The 13,196-nt window shown below is 53.4% G+C and overlaps 1 protein-coding gene across 3 annotated transcripts in view; it reads left to right on the top strand.

The window, feature by feature from the left end:
* The first annotated feature begins 343 nt into the window (after window positions 1-343).
* Window positions 344-13,196, top strand: part of Dagla (diacylglycerol lipase alpha) — a 60,448-nt gene continuing 47,595 nt past the window's right edge. For 2 of the 3 annotated variants that reach the window (XM_036205165.1, XM_036205174.1), the window contains exon 1: window positions 344-485. The gene's annotated coding sequence lies outside the window, so the exon portion shown is untranslated. Of the gene's footprint in view, window positions 486-563; window positions 778-13,196 lie in introns of those variants that run through there. The other variant, XM_036205186.1, reaches the window with a different exon arrangement.

Here is a 13,196-nt window from a genome sequence, read left to right as displayed (position 1 = left end):
CTCCCCCCAAACGAACCAGTTCTCCGGTGATCCTACTTGCTATTTTTCCTCTCCCACGCTAAACCCTGTCACGCGGGGCCTGAAGGAGGGGGAACCCAAGCAGCCCCCGTGCCCTGTGCAGTGCCCGCGGTCCAACCCCTCTCGTCTGCCCACGGAGCCCCCGTGGAGGCCTCAGCCCCGCGCCCACCGCCCCCACGCGCGGAGAGCCGGGCTCCGGCAAAGGCTCCGCCAGCTCCGGCCTGCCGGCCGCTCCCCTCCCTGGCACTAGGGGGCGCTGCCACCCCACGACCGTCGCCATGGTCACCGCTGGCGGCGGAGTGGGGTTTACGTAAAGGACGCAGCGTCCCCCGGGGGGCGGAGGCGGCCTTCGCGCCGGCGCCGGCGCCCTGCGGAAGCAGCGTTAGTGAATAGGGGCCTTGGGGAGCCCAGGATGGAGGTGGCGGTCGCAGCGGCCGCGGCGGGCCGAGCCCTGCGGCGGGCGGGAGGTAAGGGGGCCCGGGCCAAGCCCCGGGCGCGGGCGCGGTGCGAGCGGCGTGGCGGGCTGGGCAATGTCCACTGCGCGTGGTGGCCGGTTCGACGGGTCCTCGGGCGGAGGTGCGGCTGCCACGCGCGCCTGTGGCAGGTGTGAGGTCCGCGGAGCCCTGGGCCACCGGCGTGGGGATGATGACACGCGTGGCACGGGCGTGGGCAACGTGGATCCAGCACGGACAGCGTGATTTTTTCCGGCGAGGGTATCAGAAGACTCACCCCCGCCTTGGTGTGGCGGTGGCCGCCCAGGTGTGAGGAGGGTGCACCCTCTGTACAGGAGGGTGATGCACGCAGCTGGTGCGGGGTGGGTGGCCAGCTGGTGCTGGGCCATGGTGGTGCGGTGGGCATGGGTATGAGGAAGTGCTACCATTGCTTGGGTATTGGGATGGTTCTGGCCTTGGGCTTGACATGGTTTGGAATGATGGTCCTAGGGGCTTGAAGAATCAGTGTCCTGGGCATGACTAGTGGCTCTGGCCCAGCTGTGAGAAAAGGCCTTGGCTTAGCGCAGTGCCCTGGAATGACTAGCACTGTGAGGGGAGACTTGGTGACCCTCCGACTCTGGTAGATAGGAGGGTAAATACCCACCTTTACAGGGAGATCAAGAGGAGCAATGCCTCTGTTATTGGGGCTCAGCTTTAATGCCTGTTAGGTATGCTGGCCTGGGGGCAGAAGGCTGGAAGAAGGTTGATGTTCTTTATATGGACAAGAAAGAGAGACACCATGGGATTCGTCTACCATGAGATTTTTGATTGCTGCCTCAGGTAGAGCTCTGCCTGGTTGTGAACCTGTACCTGGCTCATGATAACGTCCCACTTTGGGGAAGATGGAAGGAACAGGCCGTGCTCACTGGTGGTCCTTGTTTCTGACTGTATGAGAATCATCAGCATACAGAGAAGTGGCTCATGTCTGTAGGTCAGGGGGCCGTGTGGCTCACCATCTATCTGTCATCCCTGGGCCCTTTCTTGTCATTGAGTTGATGGGGCTACTACTGGTTTTCTGGGAGTTGTCTCCTGTCCAGAGGACCTTTTGAGGACAGTGTGGAAGATGATTCTGTGGCTACTGGGAGTGTTTCAGGATGGCTTCTGTCCTCACCAGTCTTCTGAGAAGCTTTGGGGAGAAAGCTCTCTCTCTCTCTCTCTCTCTCTCTCTCTCTCTCTCTCTCTCCTCTCTCTCACCCTCTATCTCTTTCTCTCCCTCCTTCCTTCCCTCCTTCCCTCCCTCCCTGACCTCCTCTAAGTGCTACATGCTACTTCACAGAGTTTGCAGACCCCTAGAGAAGTCTTGGGATGTTGGAGAAGACTTCAGGGTGTTAAGGGTTTCTTGGCGGAAGGCATAGAGGTAGAAGCAAAGAGCTGAGCTTTCCGTGGAGAGGGTGTTTCTTTGCCAACATGGGTGATTGGAGAAGCCTACCTCACCTGCGGGAACTGAGCTGCGTTCCCTAAAGCTGAAGTATCACTCTGTATTTAGAGCCAGATGACTCGAATTCCAGTCTTGGCTGTGTGACCTTGAGCAGGTGTTGTTACGTCTAGGAGCCACTTTACACTGTGGTCCCATTGGTCCCAGAGAATGAAAGGAGGTGTCCACATGGAGGCTTCTATAAGCAGTGAAAGGCTATAGAAAGGTCAGGGGTTCTCATCAGGGAAAGGGACCAGGGCAAGAGACAAGGGTGGTCAGAAACGGAGGCATGGAATGTGATCGTGAAGGAAGGAACCAAAGGCCAAGAGCTTGTCATAGGGAATCAGAGGCCACAGTATACATGCTCCTGGTGGGGGGATGTGGGGTCTGTTGACACTGTGAGTCAGCTGCTGAACTGACACCAGGCCCCAGGTCTCCTGAGGACGGTTCTGGTTCTGGACATGGCTGTGATAGTTTCGGAGTTCTGCAGGAGTGGCCCAAACGGAAGGAAGCCCTTCACTTGGGCTGCAGACACACCTCATTATCTGGGAAGGTCTGGGAGGTGCTGTGGCTGACAGATCTAGGGTACCTGTGTGGGAGGGAGACTCGGCAAGTGTATTTTCTCTTGAGAATTTCCCTTGTTTCTGAGAATGGGAGTGGGGAGCGTTATGTCAGCATTCTGGAGGCTGTGGCCTAAAGAAAGTGAACTGGGTCAGGGTGTCTACTAAGTGGGCTCAGGGCAGGTGGTCCTGTGGGGGAGGTTGGGACTGTATGGCAGGAGGATGGGATACAGTGAATGATGCCCTAGACACAATGAGGAGGAAAAGAGCCCATGAGCATCTTTAAGGGGCACTCCAAGGCTGGGTAAGTATGGTGAGAAGTCCCAAGACATCTACTCTGATAGGATTCCACTTCTGGCTGAACACCCCTTCCAGGTGGGGAAGGTGAGGGAAGCTGTACATTGCTTTGTTTTTTACCTTTTTTCTAGCATCCCTGAGAGTGTCAGCCATGGCCAACAATTCATTGCAAAAGCTTGATCCCTGAGACACCGAAGTTTTTTGCCTCATGTCCAGGCTGCAGTGTTGAACCATAAATAAAAGGTGTGGTGAGCTGACTTTTCCATGCTGGGGGATTCACCCTGCCTCGATGGCTGCCACTTTAGATATAGCCTGGTGTGGTGAGTGTTTTCTTGGCAGTTCCCAGGTTGGCATGAGGGGCGTCCCAAGCCATCCGCATGCCCCCTGCAGTGCCTTTCTACTCCCCGGAGGAAGTGCTTGGCACTTCACCTCCTGCCTGGAAAGCGCTCTGTAGAACAGATCCGTTAAGGAGGAAGCCTTTGGCCTCTCTGCTGTGAATATTCAACCCTTAGGTCCCCCCAGCTCACCCTCCACGCCTCTGCCGGTGTGTTCTGATTCGTGGCTCAGCCTTATGGTTTGGGGCTCCAGGGCCTTTTCCAGCCACCCCTTCCCATCTGCTTGGGATCCTGGGACTCTGCACAGTGGAACTGGGCAGCAGGTGAGGTAGATCAGAAGGTTCTGGGAGTTGGCCTCTGTTCCCCCAAAGCAGAGCTGAGCTGTCCGTGCCGTCCCCAGAGTCGGAGAATAGAAGGGAGCTTCGCCAGGTCACCAGCTTGGTCATTGTGCAGACAGGCTGATTTTTGACCGATTCAGCAGAGGCGGGGGTCTAGTGACAGAAGTCGGATTGAGGGCAAGCCGCCCTTTGGAGCTGAGGTTTTCAACTCTAGTCTTTAGTCTTAGGCCCATTTTCTTTGTTCGTGTTTCTCTAAAAGTTGCTTTACTCAGCTCCTGGCATCCTTTCCTTCCCTGGCTGCTCCGTAAGTCACAATGCCCAGCCGCTCTGCTTGAGGGGTGCCAGGGAAACTGGCATTACTGACCAGAGGTTATCGACCAGAGGAAGGATTCCCAGGTGAGCCTGCAGCAGCTAACGGTGTGACCTGTTTCTGGAAGTCAGTCTGGAAGCCCCTGGTCTTCTCCCTCTTTCCAGTATAGAGCGGGGAAGTTCTGTGTTCGTCACCTGTTGGGCCAGCACTCCCTGTGAGTTCAGTTTCCCACCAGAATATCTTAACAGTACACTCCAGCAGACTGTGCAACTACCGCTTGGGAAAGATCAATGAGTGTGTGGTCAGGGGAAGATAAATCTTTCAGAACCGCGGAGTCCAGGACCTCTGAGGATGTGGTTACCAGCGGGCAGGGCTGAAAAAAATGTTCATCTTGATTCTCTTTTTCCTTTGATACCTCTTTGAACTGGGTTGAGTGGGGACATGTCTGCGTGTGCACGGCTTTCCAAGACAGGGAGCTGACTTTTGGTGGGGACCACTTTGCTGCTTAGGAGCCCAGGAGAGATGATGTGTTGGGGACCAGTGTAGCCAAGGGTGAAGGTGTGGTTTCCATGAGGTGTTTAGCAGGTCGTGGTTGAGGAAAGCAGGGTAGGGCTGCTTCCACCACAGGGCTGCTCAGAGAGTACACATGTGTGGAGCCACGTGTGCCTGCAAGTGTGTCTGTGGGAAGTGAGGGCTGAGGGGGTGTGAGCGGCTGGTGGCGTGGGAATTTGTGGGCTCTGGTGTCTGGCTGGCCTGGTGTCAGTGGGTGTGTGGAGTGGAGCTTTGCATGCAGCAGGAAGGAGCAGTGGAATCCGACCGGGAAAGCCTTCTAGATCGGGGAGGATGGGGTGGGGGGTGGTCTTCATGCTTCCTGTGATGGTGTTTGCCGAGGAGCCCTTCTGTTTTCTCAGGATTCTTTAGAAAGCCTTGCTCTCAAAGTCCTATATGCATGTGACCTGGGAATTTGGAATGGGGGAGTGATTCACGCCTGCCTCCCACCCCTTCCCCCAGTACCTAGAAGTCCAATGGGGACAGTCCAGATAGTATCATAGCCTGAGGATACAGTGACTCTAGATGCTGAGGACTGCTAGATCTCCATTTCGGTACTGGTACTTTTCCACACCTCAGTTTCCTTATCTGTAAGATAGGGCCAGCAAACCTCTCACTGAGCAGAGCTGTAAGAATTTCACCCTCTAATGCCCGTGGAGCAGAGAGCAAGACAGGAGCCATGGAGCTTTCATACAGTCAGGATTTTTGCTCTCTAGTCAGAATCCATTCCACCAAAAAGTGTGACATCCTGATCTGAATAGATTAGAACCGGGGAGGCATTGCAGGTTCCAATACTTGATAAGGAGATGGCAGGACCATCCTGCCCTGGAGGAACCTCTCAGTAACATCACCTCTAGGGACGCCTCTGTTGGGTACTATGCTAGTTACTTCTTAAGAACCAGCTGTGGGTTGGGGTCAAAGAGGGTCATGAAGACAAGTTGGGCACACTAGAGAGGAAGGTGTAGATTCTGCCCTCAAGGGGTTTGAATTTCCAGAAGTGGTGCTTCAGGAGGTTAAATGAGGGGAAGTAATTGGAATGCTGTGATTAAAAGAGATTTGAATGGCCTTGGCTCTTAACCCAGGCCCTTAGGACCAGTGGGAAGATAGACCACAGTTGTGGGTGTGGCTGGGAAGGCCAGCATGGGGCACAAGCCAGAAGTGGGAAGATAGACCACAATTGTGGGTGTGGCTGGGAAGGCCAGCATGGGGCACAAGCCAGAAGCAACTAAAAGCAATGAAAGCCGTGACTGGAACGGTAGGGAAGAGCTAGGTCCCCAGGACTACCAAGGTAGACCCAGGAAGCCTTTCTCCATGCTGCACTGAACTGCACTCTATCTTGACAGCCCGAAGAATGTATATGGCTCCTTTTGCCTACTCTTGTCTCCTGAGCAGTGAGGAACTAGTGATGTAACATTTGCTGAGCAGAGATGCCAGCACCAGGCTAAGCATCCTCTGTTCCTTAGTTCATTTTGTCCTCAGCATCCCAGGGGCAGGTGGTGTCTATGTAAAACACAGAAATGTCCTGAGTAAGGATCTGGGGCCTGGGGCCACCACCCTGGAAGAGGCACCTGGAACAGGTACCAGGGCTACTAATGGACAAGAACATAGAAGACTCAGAGCAGAAAGGTGGAGCAAAGTAGTGGCTACCCTGAAAAGCTAAGTGAAGATGTGAAACTTGATGGAATATGGAGGGGAAGCAGAAGCCACAAATAATGTGGGTTTGGTCTCCAGAAGATGGGCATGAGGAAGGGGCGGGAGGCAGGTGGAGAGCCTGCACAGGGCCTGGAGTCTCTTTCTCTTGTGACTTTGAGATGGTGGGTCCCAGCAGGGTGGCACCAGGCCAGGGTGTAATCTAGAGGCTTTCAAGGATCCCCATAAAGTTGTTGACACTGTCCTCAAGGTTGTCCTTGTCTCTGAGGCCCACGGAGGGCTTCTGCTATTCCTAGTACTTACTTCTAGGCATTTTTTTTTTTTTAAATAATTTTCTCACCAAATTACCCCTTGAAATTTCGCCTGCCTGAGTTCAGCCCAGGAGGTTACTATTCTGGGAAGTTTCATCAAAATCCTTCCAGCGTTGGAGAGTTCTCCAAGCTGGGGGCTGGGTGGGAGAACAGGGCTTCTCTGCACTTGTGTTTCGGGGGGACTGTTTCCAAGAAGCATCCCCTCACCTGGAGGTCTTCCTGGCCAAGGAGCTGCTCTGTCTCTTTGGGGCCTGGGGAAGGTGGCCTTGGCTGTGGAAGCTGAGATAGGAGTCCCGTGCTAATTCATCCCCAGTAGGCTCTTGTCACGGTCTCTCATGGAGCCATTTAATTAATTTATGATTGATGTTCCTGGACTCACTTGTGGTTAATTCATTATTGATGTTCCTTCATTATGTACCATACACTCTGCACCTCCCCCTCGTGGCAGCCCTGACGGACAGGCCATGTCAGGGGTGGGCTGCATGGACTGTAATTTTATCCCTCTGGGGACAGGGCCCTCCACTTGACTTTTTCCAATCTTTGTATATTTGAGGTCTTAGAGGATACTAGTGTGTGTGTGCAGGGGGCTTTGCTATGTCACAAAATAACAGTAAGGAGTTGAGTGTGGTGGTGTACAGTTGGAATCTCAGCATTTCAGGAGGCAGAGGCAGGAGGATCATTGCAAGTTTGAGATGAGCCTGGTCTATATGGCAAGATTTAGGGTAGCTGGGGTTATGTAGATAGACCCTACCTCAAAACAACAACATCAGTAATGACAATAACAATAACTTTCATCTTATGAATGCCAACTTGAGAAATAGAGCATCATGTTTATTACTTGAACGGTATCCCTCTCACCCTTCTGTCCCTGTAAGCTCCATCTTACTAAAGGCTTAAAGAGGTCGAATCACCTGCTCAGGGATACACAGGCAACCAGATCAGGAACAGGGTTTGAACAGGATGAGTTCACTGTCATGTCCGGGCCTAGCCCTGCCTCTCTTCCAGTCTCCACACAAGCTTCTTCCTACAGGAAACCTTTCTCCATGCCCCACTGAAGTACACTTTATCTAGACAGCCATAAGAATGTACATGGCGGGCTGGAGGGATAGCTCAGCCATTAAAGGCAAGGCTCACAACCAAAAATATAAGAATGTACATGGCTCCCTTTGCCTACCCTTGCTTCCTGAGCAGTGAGGAACTAGTGATGTAACATTTGCTGAGCAGAGATGCCAGCACCAGCCTAAGCATCCTCTGTTCCTTAGTTCATTTCGTCCTCAGCACCCCAGGGGCAGGTGGCATGAACCCTTTTTTATAGATGATGTTTAGAAACTTGCTAAAGGTCAGTCAGCTGCTGGATTTGAGGGTGTTTACGTCTCCTTGGGACTCCTCCACCCTATCAGTCACTTATACTGTGTTTATCAAATGGCACACCTCTATGTCCTGTCTGACCTGGGTTAGGCCCCTCCTTTGCTGTGAGGACCAGGAGTGCCCATTTCCATAGAGTGGGTACTTTCAGAGAATGACGTGTGCTGGGTTGGGCCTGCATTCTGTTCCTCTCTTCTGGGCATCTATGCATAAGTTACTTGTCGGTTCTGGGCTTCGATTTCCCTGTCTTCAGGCCAGCAGTCAGGATATTCATCCTGGATGCCCTATGTTTAAAGGTGATGCTGGATGGGAAGGCACCTTGGGAAGACAATGTGCTAAACAAAGGTTAAGATTGCCTGTGAGCTCCCTGGCATGCAGAACAGTAGTGCTTACGGCTGGACACACAAACTCAGGCTGGAGCATGGATACCTACTCTCCAAGCCACCCAGACAGGCTCTGAGAGAATCCTGTGGCTTGCCAGCTGCCAGGAACTTCAGAACTCTGTGGTTCCAGGAAAGGGGCAGGAAGTCCTGAGAGAGTCATTAGTCCTGGCTTAGGTTTACTGGTTGCCTGAGAAGTATCTGGGCCCTGGTTGTATGAAGTGTAGAGGGCTCTCCAGGATTCTGGGCCCTATTTCCCCTCAGTTCCCATGTGCATCCTAACTAGGTCAGTTCAGGCTGGGTTTAGTAAGGGAGAGAGATAGTTTGCCAAGCAGCTACCTAGATCTCTTCCACCCCACCCCCTAAAACAGCAGAAGCCTGGGAAAGAGGTGAGCCTTGCATCCCCGAAGCAGGACACCGCCAGACTCTCCATGGCAGGGTTCCCAGGGCGTCAGCTAGGAATCCCCTGCTTTCTCATCAGCTCTCCCCAGCGCCCATCAGCTCAGTGTCTGGCAGGGGCTCTCTCAGGAAGGCCACAGGGCTCTATGTGAGTCTGCACAGATCCTCCCAGGGCCCCAGAGAAGAGGACTGTCTTGTGGGTGGGGGCAAGGCAGGCCTGGCACGGCTTGCTGGAAATCTGCGGCCATGCTGCCGTTAGGTTTCACTTCCCAAGTTTCCGCCTTCGGCATGCTGGGATGACATCAGGCTCCCCTGGCTCGCCCTGTAGCCTACTCCTACTTCTCACAGCTCTTCCACTGTCCTGGGACAGCTGCCCTGCTGCAGTGTCTCTGCAGGCTACAGAATGGCTGGGCAGCCTTAGGCTGGTGGCTGAGGGGACAGGTCCAGCCTTTGCAGCCTCAGCTGCAGGGGCCTGGAACCTGCAGTACCCTGTCTGCTTCTTCCTCTTCAGAGACTGCCTGTCACTAAGAGCGTGCCACCCCTGAGTACCTCTGACTGCTTCTGGTCTATCCTCTCTGCTTTTAAATGACACAGGGCTCTATGTGACCACAGGGCTTCATTCTAGTATAGTGCTACTTGGGCAGGTCATGTGACCTTTTGGTTTCCTCTCCCAAATAGGGGTAGGGGGCTCTGCTGGAATGTGGCACATGGCATCAAATGACACCCATACAGGAAGTCCTGCCCAGAGCCCGGTGTGACAGGTGCCCAATGCTGGTTAAGCATCGTCGTCAGTAACTTCCATGACTATTTCTCTCTATTGTTCTAGTAGCCAAGGCCAGTGCCAAGACCCTCTTTTTCCCAGTGCTGTGCCTCCTCTGAAGCAAGATGACCCAAACCCTTCCTCAGTGCAAGCCACACCTCTTGGGCATCCCTCCCTGCCAGCATCTGGACCTCTTCTCCAAGTTGGCACTGTTTTGCTGGTCCCCCTCTGGCGTCTCACTCTGTTCACATCCCAGCCTGCTCTGAAGCTTGCCTGCCCAACCCCCAGCTCCTTTTGGTTCCTCTCCTCTTTTGGTTGGCTTCCCTCTGGCACTCCTTCCATCCGGTTCTTGCCTTTGTCTAACGTTCTTCTCCTGAGGCCTTTGGGGAAGCCAGCTTCTCTCAGCTCCTGTAAGCAAAGCTATGTGTCCCTCCTCCCCCCAGCCACCTTGGGGCTGTAGGATGATGAACGATGGACCTGCAAACCAGATTGAGCTCCACAGTGCGGCCTGCCCCTGACAGCCTCTACAGAGGCCCCACAGCATGACCTGCCTGTGACAGCCTCTACAATGACTGGAGAATGAAGTGATCCCAGTCTGTAGGTACCAGAGCATGCCCCTTGAGGCTTGAGGTCCCAGACAGAAGTCCCCTTCAGTTATAAATATATGAAGGAGAAGAAGGCCAGGAGAGCCAAGTAGGCCTGGGAACACCAGCCGTGGAGATTCTTCCCTGTAGCTGAGCCAAGGAATTCTCAAGGGTCCTTTCAGTTTTGACCAGGCTATTGATAAAAAGGTCACTATCGAGCTGAGCTCCTACTGTGTGCTGGACTTCTGTGTGGAGCTGGGAGGCGGAAGAGGAACCTCCTGGTTCTGTTAGTGGCTGACACATGGCGTTGTAGCTCTAACAGCAGCTACAACACATACTCCCTGGGGTGTCCTTCCAGACCCAGTTCAAAGGACTCCAACCTGAGGGGCACATTTAATGCAGAGTATTGGCAGCTTCTGTGTTGTGGAGACTTCTCCCCTTTGCACTCAAGACTGTCCCATGGCACCTCAGAGGAGCGCTGAGTGTTCCACAGCGGAGGAGAGAGCAGAACCTCCTCTTCCTTGGATTGTGCAGGAAATCTGTTCGAAGCCACACCCCTGCTGCCACTGTCTTTCTAGCTCCTACTTTCAGGGTGTCGATCCTTCTCGATGCCTTCATCTCCCATTGAGGGCTTTGTAAGCCAGAGGGTAGCCATCCTCCTTTTGTATACCCTGTTGCTGAGAAGACCGATCTCCTCTACTCCCAGGAAGCCCAGTTCCGTTCCCAGTGCAGGCTAGTTGTCATCTGTAGCTCAGCTTCGCAGCCCTGTCCTCCTCAGACCCCACACCTCCCTGGCCCTGGCAATGCCTCTCAGCCTCACACAGGATGGTTCCTCTCACCCCGCATGCCCCCTGCCAGTGCTGTCGAGCTGTTCCAGATTGTTCTTCCTGCTGCCTGCCTGCTATACTATGCAGTTTAATAAACAGGCTAATGGAGGCTCTGGGCACCTCAGGAGCCGCCTTCTCTGTTTCTTGGTCCCTTCAGAGAGCCTGCCCCCTCCCTTCCCCAGGTGAACCCCATTCATCAGGCTTCTGGGAACGGTAACTAAGCTGGGCGCCCAGCCCACCACCTGCTCAGTACTTTATAAAAGTTTAACCTTAATGGTGTAATGAACTCCCATCATAAAGCAGCTGGAGCAGTGCATCCTGGGATGTATAAATTATAGGAGCCCTCTGAAGTTGTAATTGGAAATGGCAGCAACTGGAATGTTGAAAGAAGCCGGCCTCACTGGGCTGAGCACAGCTATTCTCTACTTCCTTTCAAAAGGCACACAGAACTGGGTCTGGCTGCGAAGAAAGAATGTCCTCAGACCAAACTGAGCTCCTGGTTCCTCCGCCCCAGATCCTACTTCCTGTCCCCAGCTGTGTCTACAGAGACAGAAAGCTTGGGAGGCAGGACGTCCACCCTGGCTCTGAGCTGCAGACTGCAGGCACAGTGGGCCAGGAGGAAATAGGGCTCCAGACAGACAGTGGGGGTCAGCTACAGCTCTGCTGGCCAGGGAGGGCTGCTCAGCCATTGATTTGACTTCCCCTCTGCTGCTGTGACCCTGGCTCATAACTGGCTGCAGCCTGATCTGAGAAGTGGGACTGGAACTCCCTGGGGAGTAGTGAGTGCTCTGATGTGGGCTTCCTGCTGCAGCTTCTGGGTCCTTTCCCGGTCAGTTAGCCGTAGCCGAAGTTCCTGCCTGTAGAATGGGCATGATTGGACCCCCGAGAACACTAGGAAGGAAACATGGAATCACTCTCTGGTTGCTTGTCCAGGAGTGGGCGTGGTGCTGCTGTGACACTCACATGTCATGTGGGGAGCTTGCTGATGTAGGCTCTAGCTCAGGCCACATGGACCCAGATCTGCATTTCTAATAAGCTAAGCTTGCAGTGGGCTGCAGCTGCTCCATGCACAGTGGTTTGAGTGGCCAAGGCACAGTGTGTGACCCTTAGTGAGTGTGATGATGTGTCTCTACACTGCCCAGTACTCACACAGGTTCTTGAGTTGGTACTTCTCAGCACCCCACATCTGACTTCTCTGAGATGGAACCCAGAATCCAGCAGGGCCTGACAATGGATGTTTAGTTTCTGCATGCTTAGATGGCAGCCCTACTGGGGCCCACTCTCTAAATCAGGGCTCCTCTCAACACATTCTGGGGCCCCACCTTCCACTCACTGATTCAGAATTGCTGGATGGGAAGTGGGAAGGGTCTGAGAATTTCCATTTATCAGTCAGCCCTGCTGTTTCTCTTTGCACATCTCTGGGAGTCACTCACTGCCCTAGAGCTGTGTGAAGGGCAGAGCCCTGGCTCCTCAAACTCAGGAGAACAGAAAAGCTTCACCTGTCAAAAAGACAGGGTCTAGCATCATTGTGTCACCAAAGCCTGGAGCCCAGAGGTCTATTCGCTAGGCTTGCTTCAGCGGTTTCCTCACCACAGAGGGAACCTGAGGGACTGGGTGAATACGCTCCAGAAATTCCACTGTGTGGAGGAGAGGTGGTTAAAAAAAAAACAAAAACAAAAACAAAAAACATCTGATGAACAGAGTCCACTTTCTCTAGTTCCCTGAAGAGAAGTGGCGGATGCAGAGTGGCCCCATGCGTTACTTTGCTCATCGATTCTTTAAAATACTGGACAAAGACATCTCAGGGAAGGAAGAGTTCATTCTGGCTCATCATTCAAGTCCATTATGTCAGGGGAGTCATGGCAGCAAAAGCCTGAGGCAGCTGGTCACACTATGGTACCCAAAGTCAGGAAGCAGAGACAGACAGCAGCTGCTGGTGCTCCACCTACTGTCTCCTTTTATTTAGTCTGTGACTCCAGCCTGTGGAATGATGGCACCCCCAGTTAGAGCGGGTCTTCCACCTCAGTTAACTCAGGCTCCAAACTCTCTCTCAGGCATGCCCAGAGGTCTGCCTCCTAGATGATTCTGTCAGCAGGAACCATCACACGCTATATTTGGACAGAAAAAACAAAGGACTAGATGGTTGTTCATAGTTAACTTTCCTAGTGTGATGGGGGCGGCTTCTGGTTCTCTCTCTCTCTCTTTTTTTTTGAGCTGAGGATCGAACCCAGGGCCTTGCGCTTGCTAGGCAAGCGCTCTACCACTGAGCTAAATCCCCAACCCCGGCTTCTGGTTCTTTTATTGTTAGTGGTGGTGGTTTCTGTTTTCCATAGAGAACGTAATTTCATAGTAAGGAGGAAAATGTGACATAAACATGTTTGGTCCGGGGACCCTGGGACACAGAAGACTCACTCAGCATGAGACAAGAGGCCTCCTTGGCTAGTGGAAGATTCATCTGCCAGGACTGTGGCACTCTGGCCGAGGTAACCTTGTCCAGTCCCCTCACCTTCTCCAGGTCCTGGTGCCCCTTGTCCATCACATGGATCTGTTTCTTGTTTCTCTCTGTTTCTGTTTCCTCTGGGGATGGTGAAGACACCTGTCTGCTACA

This window comes from Onychomys torridus, chromosome 1 (genome assembly GCF_903995425.1).
Source record: "Onychomys torridus chromosome 1, mOncTor1.1, whole genome shotgun sequence".
In the NCBI taxonomy this organism is placed as follows: Eukaryota; Metazoa; Chordata; class Mammalia; order Rodentia; family Cricetidae; genus Onychomys; species Onychomys torridus.
Note: the sequence above shows the minus strand (reverse complement) of the source record. Positions and strands in the feature narration are given on the sequence as shown.